Below are 10872 nucleotides of genomic sequence, written 5' to 3' on the forward strand. Positions count from 1 at the left end.
AAGTGCTCAAAGAATCTGAGGCTGAAATTCAAACACTGACAGGGCTTGAACACATCAACGTGTAACACGTGATACATTGAGTTGTGTCATGACAGTTTTAGTGTAATTATACTACAACTAGATAAACTCTTTGTTAAAGAATGAGAATTTAAACCAGTGGAAGTGTCTTTCGATGCCTTAGTGCTAAAAAATAAAGTGTCAACAATTCAGTAGAAGCAGCTGCAGTAGTGGAAGTAGTTGTGGGAGAGTAGAGTTAGTAATATTTCTGTAAAACTCTATAAATTGGTACAACAAGTTCCTGAGTTTACGAGTTGTCGCTAAACGCATCATCGGCGCTCAAGCCAATCGCGTCAGAGCAGGATTCTGTGTTGTGGTGGAAGCGACCGACCAATCAGCGCCCGACCAGCGGAGTAAACGGACACTCTGCATCCGAGTGTGTGCATGTATCGAGCAGCAGTTCACCGCAACAAAGAAAGATACGTCGCAGAAACACAAGTAGCGTCTTTGCAACAAGGTTGTCGTTGTTGTCATCGTCGTCGGAGAAAAGGAGAGGTCTCGGTTCTTCCTATAACTCGCGGATAAATCCTCAAAAGAAAAGTGTCGTTTTGGAGACGAGTTCGGTGAGTGTTCCTCTGTTTACACATGATGAGCTGACTGCTGTGGACGATGGGTTGTGTTTAATGTTAGTTGTAGCAGAACGCTTTTCTTTGAAAAGCATCTACAGTTAATATTCAGGCCGATGATTGGCTGATTACTTTTAAATGTCACTTCCCTTTCTTTCTACAGCGCGGGTTACTTTTAGTTCGTCGCCTCTTGTTATTTCATATGTGCTTTACGATCCCACAGGTTACATTAGAAATACCTAGACATGTGAATGTGAACATGTATGCCTTCACGTGCTTGTGTGATGTACTGTACTGTGTGTGTGTGTGTGTGTGTGTGTGTGTGTGTGTGATGGCACCTCATCTGTCATCACAGCACACAGTAATGGGATGGAAAGGTTGACTGAATCTCTTGATTGCCTGAATGTGATGCGTCTGTGTGTGTGTGTGTGTGTGTGTGTGGGGGGGGGGTATTATAGGTGAGCAAATGACACCATGGATTCAAGAAGTATACCGGTGGTTTTCAGCCTTTACGGCTCGTGACCCTATAAAATTAAGCCATCTCTACCCGAGGCCTCTCATTTGTCTATGTTGTGAGTAGGTCAACCAAAACTGAGCTGTTCTATCTAGATGGTTTAATTTGAGGTGTTTCTAGAGTCCTAATTGGGTAAAATGCTCTAATATTTTTCAATAAAAGAGCGAGGGGTTTGTGTAAGCCTACAGATGCTTGATATCCTAATATAATCGCCACAGGAAGTGTTACTCTATACCAGCTTTTGATTTCAGAGAGGTATAGGTGTCTGTATACTATTTTTTTTAAAGGAACAATGACTTTCCTCACAGTGCTCAATTCTGTCTGTGGCCACTACACCTTCATATTTACTCAGCTAAGATGGAAAAGGACATTGAAAATGCAGAGCAGCTGGTAAGAGCCAGGGAGGCGAGGAAAGAGGAAAGAGGAGTGGAGAGGGATGGAGTGTAAACGACGGGCAGAGGAGAAGGATGAGAGTGTCAGAAGAGGAAAAGTGGAAGAGGGAGAGTAGTTGAAACATGGGATACACACTCCCTCCTCACATGTCCAATTTGGTTTTCATTTGGTTCCATATAAAGTAATAGCGTGTGTGTGTGTGCGATGGTGGGTGGAGTCTGCTGGTTGATGGATGACTTGTCGAGATAAGGGAGATGGGTGGTTGGTGGTGAGAGAGATGGAGGGATGTAGAAAAGGAGGGGGCGGAGGAAATGGTGCATTGTAATATTGACAGGGTGTCATTTATCTGTTCCTTGGATCTGACCAGCCGCTCACTACGGGAGAGCAGTCTGCTCACCACTTGTGTCTCTTTTTCGTTCCCTTTCATCTTCTATCCATATACTTCCCTAATCTCACCCTCTTCTTTTCACTTCCGCAGCACTTCCCCTATATCCCTGTCTATTTCCACAACGTTTTGTCTCCTGTCCACATCTTCACCCTGCCTGTTCTTCTTTACTGACTCTCCAGCTCTTGAACTTACACTCCCACTATTTACAGTGCACTCACTATCTTTGACAATCCAACTTCAGCCTCTAAACATCAATTAATGACTGTTAACGCAAATCTCGACTCCTGACACTCCTTGTGTAGGTACCGACCGACACTTGTGTACGTATCGACCGACACTAAACTAACGCCGGCCTTCAACTTCAACTGTTTTCATCTCTTACTCTTTAAAGGACAGCTACACTGCTTTCTAGGCTATTTACTTAAACTGCCTCCATCTTGAAATTAACATTTCAGATGATTTCATTTTTTTCTTGTTCACACCTGCGGTGTTCAGTGTAAGCCAGCACAATTACTTATAAAATAGCCTTTTTCCAGTCTCGTACATTCTTTGCATTCTTCTCTCTCTCCTGCTCAGCTCTCTCCCTCCTAATCTGTTTTCTCTTGGTCTTTATTTCCTGATCTTTCCCTCCCTTTTTAAAAATCTCCCCATGTCCCCTTTATCCCTCCAGAGGGGCTAATAAGCAGCATTATGAGTCAGTGTGAGGAGAGAGACAGATGGGATTCGGCTCGTAGGCCAGATAAGGTTTCTTAACTCGGCTGTGTCTTATCACACCCTGTCACTGCTACTTAAACCGAACAGATACTGACTGGCATTATGTATAGAGCGGGAAGAAAAAAAATCCATAAACTGAGATAGTGGAAGTTCTGCCTGAAGCATGTTGGAGTAATCTCGGTACACAAGGGTGCCAGTGATGTCAGAGTACTGATTAAAATGCAGTGATGCAGAGATCGGATATTTTTTCGAGCAGTTATCAAAAGCAACAACCGCCAAGGAGTTAACTCAGTGTTATTGTGCATCAATTAATCAACATATTGGTCACAGCGTAGAAATTTAGATCCGATTTTTGGTCAATTTCTTGCCCGCTGCGGGACATATTGCACATCTGCATTCAGCGTGCTCGTCATTCAGTGACACACGAGACAACTTGGAAAGACAGCCAACATTTTGTAAGTATGAGCTGTATTTTATCAGCCATCATTATTTTTAATTACTTGATTTCCCCAAATGCTTTATTTTTTGTGTGCCGTAGCACAGGAAGCAAGCAGGAAGCAGTCAGGAAGATCTGAACCTGTGAAGCCTCAAACTGGTCTAAATAAACAAATGTCAGAATAGAGTGAAAATTGTCATCACAATTTCCCAGAGCTGAAAGTGACATGTTCCAATTGCTTTGTTTGGTCCAAAATGAATAGCTATTCAGTTTACTATCATTTAAGAAAAGAAAAGCAGCAAATCCTCACATTTGTGAAGCTGGGACCAGTGAATGTAAGCCATGCTAGCCATGCTAGCGGTGGGGCCGATGCTCCGGCCGTTGGGCCCTTGGTGAGCGCCGGTGGCCCTAGTTTTTATAGTGTGTCAAACACCGTTGGCACTAGTCGGCCCTTGTCGGCAGCTTTTTCGCCCAATTTAGCGATTCACAAAATGGCCAACTGCAACGAAGCTAAGTGGTGAGCAAAAGTGGTGTGAAAATGAGAATGAATGCTGCTTTGTTTCATGCACATAACAGTGGCTTGTATATCTGCAGTCCTAGTTATTCCGGTTTCCCTTTTTGAACAACAAATACGGACCATAGCTATCTGCTGGTATGAAGAGTGATTTCCTGTCACGCAGATGCTGAATGTACGTGCTTTTGGTGGTCAAACGTGAAACATACACAACATTAAATGGACTAATGGCCAATGTCGACCAATACCATGAGCATGTAGCCCAAGCAACCATTTGGTGTCATGATAACAACCTCCAGCTCAACACATTTAAAACACAAGAACTCATTATAAATCCCCCATACACATTTTGGGAGTACCCATGACCATCACTAACTCATTTAAATGTCTTGGCACAAACATCAGCAAAACACTTAAATGGAACATCGATAGAGAAACCATTACCAAAGTAGAAAGAGAAAGGTGCACTCAGTTGAGTGCAGATCTCTACCATGTGTGTCTGCACACACTACTGAATTGTGTGATTGAATGAATACCCCCCCCCCCCCCCCCGTCTAGACACCTCTGGCCTGTAAGACGTCGTAAAACACACTTCCTTCAAGCTCAACAACACCAATGTATGCAGGCTATCGCCTTAAAGTCGTTATATTTGACATTTCACACAATCTCGCCTTACTGATTGGTACAGCAATGTTTGTACTGTTGTTTCCGTTAGCTGTTAGCGGTGAGCTAAACACACTGTACAAAATAATAAACGTAAGCCAACTCAGCTGTAAGCCTCAGCTGTACTCAAATGTTAGCATGATAACACGCTAAACTAAAGTTGTGAACGTGGTAAACATTATACCTGCTCAACATCAGGATGTCATCATTGGCATTGTGAGCATGTTAGCATGCTGATGTTAGCATTTAGCTTAAAGCATCACTCTGCCTGAGTAGCTACAGCTGAGCCGCTAGCATGGCTCGAGGCTAATTGCTTACCTGTTGATCAACCAATAGTTTCAGCTCTCTATTAAGAAGATAGAACAGTGCCTAACAGTGCCTAACAGAGCCCAAGAGGAACTAACAGTGCCTAACAGAGCCTAAGAGGAACTAACAGTGCCTAACTGTGCATACGAGTGCCTAAGAGGAACTAAGAGTGCCTAACAGTGCCTAACAGAGCCTAAGAGGAACTAACCGTGCCTAACTGTGCATACGAGTGCCTAAGAGGAACTAACAGTGCCTAACAGAGCCTAAGAGGAACTAACATTAACTAACAGACATTATTATGACTTTTTTAAACATAAGATTCAGGCATTTAATTGAAGTTTTGTGACATACTATGCCTGTTAATGCCTTTTTTAAATTGAATATACAGTATTTTAGTTATATTTTATAGTACTATATTATCACTTTTTCAGACACTATACTGTGACTTTTATAGACTTAGTATATTAAAACTTTTTTAAATCCATTTTTCGACATCCTATACCATGGCATTTTAATGAAATTCTTTTGACATACTAGACTAGTTATAGTATAGTAATATAAGTCATCAGATGCCCCCATGCTTGGTCTTTTCTGCTTGGAATGTTCTGTACCCTGGCAATCATATTTTCAAATGCAGCTGTCTCTGTCATGAGTTTGAGCCGTTCTGTGAACAAGGGCATATGTGGGCTCTTCCAGTTTCTCAGAATGAGCCTTGCTGCCACATTAAAACCAGTTAATGACAGCCCGAGCTCTGTTTTGGTAAGGACTGGTGGCATTATCGATTTGTTTCAGAGTAAACATAATTTTGGGGATTCTGGTAAAGGCTGTTTCAGCCACCCTTCTAGCTTCTTCAGGACCACCTTCCAAAATGGCATCACTCCTACATATTTATTTTAAATTTTTCACTTTCATATATATTTTGATATTTGAGGTCTCATATCTTTCGGTTTCAAATAGTTTTGTTTATTTATATATATATATATAGTCTGTTTATAAGAGGTGGACATCGTCATCATGACATCACGGAATGTTGACTTTGATATCGTAAATTACATCATCAGTGACATAACGGAATGTTGTCTTGGATATCATTAATGACATCATCAGTGACATCACGGAATGTTGCCTTTGATATCATAAATGACAGTGGCTTCACAGAGCATCTACCCATTTTTAGGGTATGGTTTTTGACAACGCCACCCACACTCAGACCCACCATTCGCAGACGAAGAGGACCTCCACGCCCCTGGGTGGACTAGGCAAGTATGTCAGCATTAACGTGCAGCTCAGCATTAACGTGATTGGTCAGTGGGCTACATTTTTATCGTTTTGCTTGGTGCAGATTACATTTTTTTTTACCTAGCTTTGTTTTTTTAACACTCAATGGCTGAAAGAGGAGGAGAAACGGACTTGGTAAGTGAACTGCGTTTGTTTTTTTACATCTGCAGTAGCGTTACTACTCTGTGAAGTTGTCAACATTAACGTGCAGCTCAGCATTAATGTGCAGTGTAATTGGTCAGAGTGCCTAAGAGGAACTAACAGTGCCTAACAGAGCCTAAGAGTGCCTAAGAGTGCATAAGAGCAACTAACAGTGCCTAACAGTGCCCAGCAGTGCCCAAGAGGAACTATCAGTGCCAAGGAGTGTCTAAGAGGAACTAACAGTGCCTAACAGTGCCCAACAGGAACTAACAGTGCCTAACGGTGCATACGAGTGCCTAAGAAGGACTAAGAGTGCCTAACAGTGCCTAAAAGTGCCTAAAAGGAACTAACAGTGCCTAACAGTGCCCAAGAGGAACTAACAGTGCCTAAAAGTGCCCAAGAGGATCTAACAGTGCCTAACAGTGCATACGAGTGCCTAAGAGGAACTAAGAGTGCCTAACAGTGCCTAACAGAGCCCAAGAGGAACTAACAGTGCCTAACAGTGCCCAAGAGGAACTAACAGTGCCTAAAAGTGCCCAAGAGGATCTAACAGTGCCTAACAGTGCATACGAGTGCCTAAGAGGAACTAAGAGTGCCTAACAGTGCCTAACAGAGCCCAAGAGGAACTAACAGTGCCTAACAGTGCCCAAGGGGAACTAACAGTGCCTAACAGAGCCTAAGAGGAACTAACAGTGCCTAACAGTGCATACGAGTGCCTAGGAGGAACTAAGAGTGCCTAACAGTGCCTAACAGAGCCTAAGAGTGCCTAACAGTGCCCAAGAGGAACTAACAGTGCCTAACAGTGCATACGAGTGTCTAACAAGAACTAACAGTGCCTAACAGAGCCTAACAGTGCCTAACAGTGCCCAAGAGGATCAAACAGTGCCTAACAGTGCATACGAGTGTCTAACAAGAACTAACAGTGCCTAACAGTGCCCAAGAGGAACTAACAGTGCCTAAAAGTGCCCAAGAGGATCTAACAGTGCCTAACAGAGCCTAAGAGTGCCTAACAGTGCCTAAGAGTGCCTAACAGTGCCTAACAGAGCCTAAGAGTGCCTAACAGTGCCTAACAGTGCCCAAGAGGAACTAACAGTGCCTAACAGTGCATACGAGTACCTAAGAGGAACTAACAGTGCCTAACAGTGCCTAAAAGTGCCTAAGAGGAACTAACAGTGCCTAACAGTGCCCAAGAGGAACTAACAGTGCCTAAAAGTGCCCAAGAGGATCTAACAGTGCCTAACAGTGCATACGAGTGCCTAAGAGGAATTAACAGTGCCTAACAGTGCATACGAGTGCCTAGGAGGAACTAAGAGGGCCTAACAGTGCCTAACAGAGCCTAAGAGTGCCTAACAGTGCCTAACAGAGCCCAAGAGGAACTAACAGTGCCTAACAGTGCCCAAGAGGAACTAACAGTGCCTAACAGTGCATACGAGTGCCTAAGAGGAACTAACAGTGCCTAACAGTGCCTAAAAGTGCCTAAGAGGAACTAACAGTGCCTAACAGTGCCCAAGAGGAACTAACAGTGCCTAAAAGTGCCCAAGAGGAGCTAACAGTGCCTAACAGTGCATACGAGTGCCTAAGAGGAACTAACAGTGCCTAACAGTGCCTAAAAGTGCCTAAGAGGAACTAACAGTGCCTAACAGTGCCCAAGAGGAACTAACAGTGCCTAAAAGTGCCCAAGAGGATCTAACAGTGCCTAACAGTGCATACGAGTGCCTAAGAGGAATTAACAGTGCCTAACAGTGCATACGAGTGCCTAGGAGGAACTAAGAGGGCCTAACAGTGCCTAACAGAGCCTAAGAGTGCCTAACAGTGCCTAACAGAGCCCAAGAGGAACTAACAGTGCCTAAAAGTGCCCAAGAGGATCTTACAGTGCCTAACAGTGCATACGAGTGCCTAAGAGGAACTAAGAGTGCCTAACAGTGCCTAACAGAGCCCAAGAGGAACTAACAGTGCCTAACAGTGCCCAAGGGGAACTAACAGTGCCTAACAGAGCCTAAGAGGAACTAACAGTGCCTAACAGTGCATATGAGTGCCTAAGAGGAACTAACAGTGCCTAACAGAGCCTAAGAGGAACTAACAGTGCCTAACAGAGCCTAAGAGGAACTAACAGTGCCTAACAGTGCCTAAGAGGAACTAACAGTGCCTAACAGTGCATACGAGTGCCTAAGAGAAACTAAGAGTGCCTAACAGTGCCTACCAGAGCCTAATAGTGCCTATAATAATTTATATATTTCTGTCCTAGGAAAACCATGTATATGTATGAATCTTACACGGACAGATGGGAGTGGAATGGATTTATATTCAGCAGCCTTTTGTTAAGTCAGTGATAGACTGCTGAGCTTACAAAAATTCACACTCACTCACACACACACACACACACACACACACACACACACACACACACACACACACACACACACACACACACACACACACACACACACACACATACACACACACACACACACACACACACACACACACACACACACACATACACACACGTCACTCAAGGAAAACAGCACTCTCATGCACTGCTGCTCTTTAAAGTCAATGACATGAACTGAGAGAGAGAAAAAAACAAGAAGACGATGTGTTCCTCTTAACCATGAGAGGTACTTTGGGTCTAAATGTGGTGTACAACTTGTGTGTGTGTGCACACCTGGGTGTTTGTGTGTGTGTGTGTCGGCAGTGTGCTGTACCTGCTGATGCACCGGTGACTCACAGAGGCCATTACAATGACAGGATAACTCAAGTTAAAGTGTACTTTACAGTAATATGCACAGGTTTCCTCCTGACAGTCCAGTGAGGAGCAGAGGTGTCATGTATTCCTGAATTGTTTGTAACTTTGATGATGCATCTCCTTGTGTTTTAGTTTACTCATCGGTTTAACGTGGGCGAGGTTGATGTCCTCGGATACTTGTGTCATCTTGTTGTCATCCTGTGTGATACTGTACGTGTCAGTTTGCCAAGGAAGAGATTGCAGCTGTGAGTAGTTAATCAAAGCCCCCCTTAACAGCAAATACAGCCTGAGTGGAGTTGAAGACACACAAGGGGACATTAAATCATTAGTGTTGTGACTTTAGTTACAGCTAATGTCCACTCCTTTTAAACCCCGACATCTTGGCTGATTTCACCTCGTTGTGTCCCGTCTTGTCACATATCGTTTGGCTTCATGTCGCTCCCAATCATCTCGTCTTGATATTTTGTCTGATCGATCCGAAGTTTGCCCCATCTTTTGGTTTCGGGAGAGTAAAGAGGGCTGCATGGTAGGTGTGCTCATTTACATATATATGACAGCAGTGTCTCATTTGTCATCTTGTTCTGATTCAGTGTCTGTGTGTGTGTGTGTGTGTGTGTGTGTGTGTGTGTGTGTGTGTGTGTGTGTGTGTGTGTGTGTGTGTGTGTATGTGTGTGTGTGTGTGTGTGTGTGTGTGTGTCTGTCTGTGTTCCTCCTCAATATTGAGTTGGTTCTTTTCTCTTTTCTGTGTGTGTCAGTGTAGCGTCACGATGTGTCAAATGTGGGCAATTGGCTCTGAATCAGCTGCAGTCTGCCTGTGGTTTCATGGCTTCCAGGAGACTATCTGATGGCTTTTCCAGTTGGATAAAATCAACTGACTCATCCTGGAATTCAAAGCAGGCATGTGATCATTTTGGCTACAGTGAAAAAAACCTTGAGGGAAATGCGATGGAATGAAAACTGACAGGGTGTATTCACTGCTCTGCTATACTCTGGGTGAACAACATGTTTTACGATTCATTTGTTTCACGAAAAGGAAAAACAACAGAATTTCCTGCCAGAGACTCTCTTTAAAAACCTTGAAGTCTTCTCACGTATTGTCTACCGGAATCCTTGCTGGCTTCTCCGACTATTTACTTATAAACCCCAAAATAGATCAGACAGCACTCTACGGTCTGGTTACAACACATCATATTCACACTGATACTATACGTGATATTAGATCCGTGCTCAGGCCTTAAAGGGAATGGGATGAACTCAGGGCTGCATTGTGGGAAACCCAGCCAATGTTTTTATTGTACCCATAGCCTGAGACTTGGGTTAAAACATTGATAGCACAGTGAATTTAAATGTTAACATAGATTGATAACAAAATTGGCAACAAAGTAAAAGAAAATGTATGTATGGGTCGTCCTGATAATAAAAAGTGTGCACTATATGATCATATTCAAAATGTGCAGCAAGAAACAGTTTAACATTTTGTGAAATACGCTTATTTGAATTCCTGCTGAGAGTGAGATGAGGAGCTCGATACCGCTCTGATGTCTGTAGTGTAAATCTGAAGCTACAGCTAGCGGAAAATTAGCTTAACTTAGCATAAAGACTGGAAACGGGGAGCGACTGCGAGCTTGACTCTGTTTAAAAGGTAACAAAATCTGTGATTATAGTGTTTGGAAAGCAGATTCTATAGCGAGGGTGTCTGCTTCCCCCTTTTTACGGTTTATGCTAAATCAAAGTATTCCTTTAAGGCCTCTGTATGCTTCCAATGAGGCGGTCGTCGTATTGTCAAATAGTTTCTGAAACACCAGTTCTGATAATTGGCGCAGCTGTGTACGCCAAATTATGAAGCGTTCTGAAAGCAACAATCCAACAATATCTCCCAAATGACAGCTGCTAATGTAGGCAGGGCTTAAACTGCTCTCTCAAGTCATTTTCTTTATTCTTTATACGATCATATGACTAGATGATGAACAGGTGTTGTAGTTTTTTAGTGCTGGAAAAAAAAAAGAAGCTTTTACTGAAAATACCTTCATGGCCAAATTAGATCAGTCACTTGCAGGTGGATTCCTGATGTCAGCCTTAGTACACTTGTGTGTGTTTTCGCTCTGCTCTACTTGGCAGAAACTCCAAGCCAAATGGGGAATAAACTGAAGGAGTCT

Source organism: Pholis gunnellus (genome assembly GCF_910591455.1).
Source record: "Pholis gunnellus genome assembly, chromosome: 14".
In the NCBI taxonomy this organism is placed as follows: Eukaryota; Metazoa; Chordata; class Actinopteri; order Perciformes; family Pholidae; genus Pholis; species Pholis gunnellus.